We start from the raw sequence: 3,134 nt of genomic DNA on the forward strand, positions 1-3,134 counted from the left end.
TATTTCGCATTCGGTGTAAACATCGCTTTCATCTCTACCACAAACCTGGTGTTGGCTTAACAGTCAAGGGGGCGAGCTTCAGATCTTAGTGTTTTGAGGTCAAGCCCGTGTCAAGTCGTTGAATTAACACCAGGTGGGCTGACTGGCCTACCATCCTTCCGAGGTTGGCGAAATGAGTATCAACTCTCTGGTAATGAGGGCACTGCATCAGCGGCACAGACACAACCCCCAGAAAATGATGCAAACCGAGCAGCCACAGGGGCTGCGTATGAATAAAATACATCGATAAATCGCTACCGGTTTGCGTTTCACTCAACGTCATTGTGGCATGAAGACATTGGCCGACTGTACTTGTAGGCCATCAAACAATCCATCAATCTCTGAGGTCACACTTCGTTTGGAATCAAAATCTCAATACATGCAATTTGCAGTGAAAGGAGGAGGTGAGAAAGGTGAAAAAAAAGTGGTGCCAGGCACAACAAATCCCGCCCATTCAAGGCATAAAGTTATTTTGGGGATCAGATTTAAATTTGATACATCCTTAACCTGAATGGTGATTATAAGGAATAGAATAAGGAATATTTTAGTCTGAGTTTGAAGTCAATTAAACCATTTTTGACGAAGTTATGAGTGAAAATTGTGTCAGGTCACGTTAGATCTGTGACCTGCACAGGTACCATGTAAACCTGTACTAACCTGTTCCATGGTGGGGTTGTCGATGACTAAACCATCTCCCCCACCAGGTTTTCTGGTGAGGGGGATGTTTGGATATGGATACCCAGCAGGATTAAAAACAAAACCTGTCAAAGGGTGGAGGAGCTCCTTGTGAGCCAACGGCCATCCATATCTAGTGCCCAACTGTGTCTGCAGACGTCCTCCTGCAGTTGGGTTACTTTTTATGAGGAGGTTGGTGGCAGGATTTGCACTCCAGCCACCGTAAAACCCTTCATTCCGCAAAACACAAAAACGCAAAAAAATCTGAAAACCCACTCCGTGGGAGTACCTCCTGTGCAGCTTCCCTTCGCAGGGCAGCTCACCGGATGACGGGATTGGGGCAAAGCCTTCGGGACCCCCAATCTTTGATGATAGGAGGGAAACCACGTGGTAGCATCCCTGGGTCAGATTGCGGGAGAGTGTGTCAGAGTGGTGCTGAGGTGTCGTCCACCAGACGGCGGTCTCCTTGGGTTAACCTGAGGCAGTCCCTTCGGGTGGGTGCCTGGAATGTCCTATCCCTAAGAGAGGATGATCACCTGTCTCTGTTATCATCTGAGCTCAAGCGTTTGGACATCGGGATGGCAGCTCTCTCTGAGGTTCGGAGACCGGATTGCGGCGAGATAATGGTGGGTGGTTACACCTACTATTGGTCTGGTCGCTCTGATGGTTACCATACCCAAGGAGTTGCTGTAGCTGTGTCCAATTAGCTGACCCCAATGATAATTGAGGTAACACCGGTCAACGAGCGTATTACGAGATTAAGGATTCGTCACTCCTTCGGTGTCATTTCCCTGGTCTCTGTTTATGCTCCGACTGAGGCGAGTGATCTCACCGTGAAGGACGCATTCTACGCCACACTCGAGTCTGTGGTTGATCAGTGCCCCAGACGAGATACACTTCTAGTCTTGGGGGATTTCAATGCATTGACTGGAACTGATAGGGATGGTTATGAGGTGTGTGTTGGTCCCCATGGGTCAGGAACTATGAACCAGAATAGCACTAAGTTCCTTGACTTTGCAAGGAGTCATGGACTTGGGGTGGCTGGTTCATGGTTTCAGCACCCACAAGCTCATCGCTGGACTTGGTATTCCAACACTGGTGGTGCGGCAAAGGAGATTGACCATGTCCTCATTGACGGTCATTGGAGGATGATCCAGAACTGCAGGGTCTACCGGAGTGCTCAGTTCCTCAATACTGACCACAGGCTTGTTGTAGCAACTCTAACGCTGCACCTTAAATCCTGGAGAATGGTACCATCCCAGCCTTGGCTGGATGTTGGCAAGCTCAGGGATGAGAGAGTAGCTGAGGAGTTTGCGAACAGGCTGAGTGGACACTTGGGGGGTCTGGGTGCTTTGGGGGGTCCTGAAGAGTTGTGCAGTGCCTTCAAGACCACCGTCCTTGATGTTGCCCGTGGATGTCTTGGAACTCACCGCAGGGCAAAGAAGAATTTTGTCTCTCAAGGGACACAGGATACCATTGACCAGAGTCGCAGGGCCAAGTTGAATGGCAGAGCTGAGCTGTTCAGGGAGCTGAGGCGTAAAACTGGACGTGCACTGAGGGTGGACAAGGAGGCCTATGTGCGAGGAATCTGTGAGGGGGAATAGCATCACCTGTGGACAGGTAATTCTCGTCCCGCTTACAGGGGAATTCGCGCATTGCGTTCATCCAAGCCCATCCCACGGAGCACTGCAGTTAGAGCAGAGAGTGGTAGGCTCTTGACAGAGGAGTCTGAAGTGAAGGCCTGCTGGGCCGGTTACTTTGAGCGGTTGTACCAGGCTGATCCCCCAGCTGTCGAGTTGGACGTTAAGGGTGTTACAATCCCTGTTGCTGACCCTCGAATCAACTGTGGTCCACCTTCGCTTGTGGAAACACGGGCTGCGGTGAACTGGTTGAAACGGGGCAAAGCTCCAGGGATCTGTGGCATCCATGCTGAACTTCTCAAGGCTGGTGGAAATGCTGCACTCATGTCGTTGCATGCAGTTATGTGCTCTGCCTGGAACACAGGCATCATCCCAACTGATTGGAAGAGGGGCCTTGTTGTTCCTCTCTGGAAAGGGAAGGGTGATCGCCAAGACTGCAACAACTACCGAGGGGTGACGCTCTTCTCAGTGCCGGGCAAGGTCTTTGCTCGGATAATTCTTGATAGGGTTCGCCACCATCTGCTTGAGCACCAGCGTCCAGAGCAGTCAGGCTTTACACCAAAGAGGTCAACGATTGACCGTATCCTTGCTCTTCGTGTCCTCACCGAACGCAGACGAGAGTTTCGGCAGGGGCTGCTTGCAACCTATGTTGATCTCTGTAAAGCGTTCGATTCAGTGAATCGGGATGTCCTCTGGAGGATTCTTGATCTTCGTGGGGTGCCACCAAAACTGATCGATCTGATGTCTGAACTCTACTCTGGTACTGAGAGTGCTGTGAAG

Source organism: Eptatretus burgeri, chromosome 10, assembly GCF_056783735.1.
Source record: "Eptatretus burgeri isolate ZD-2024b chromosome 10, Ebu_testis_v1, whole genome shotgun sequence".
Taxonomy (NCBI): Eukaryota; Metazoa; Chordata; class Myxini; order Myxiniformes; family Myxinidae; genus Eptatretus; species Eptatretus burgeri.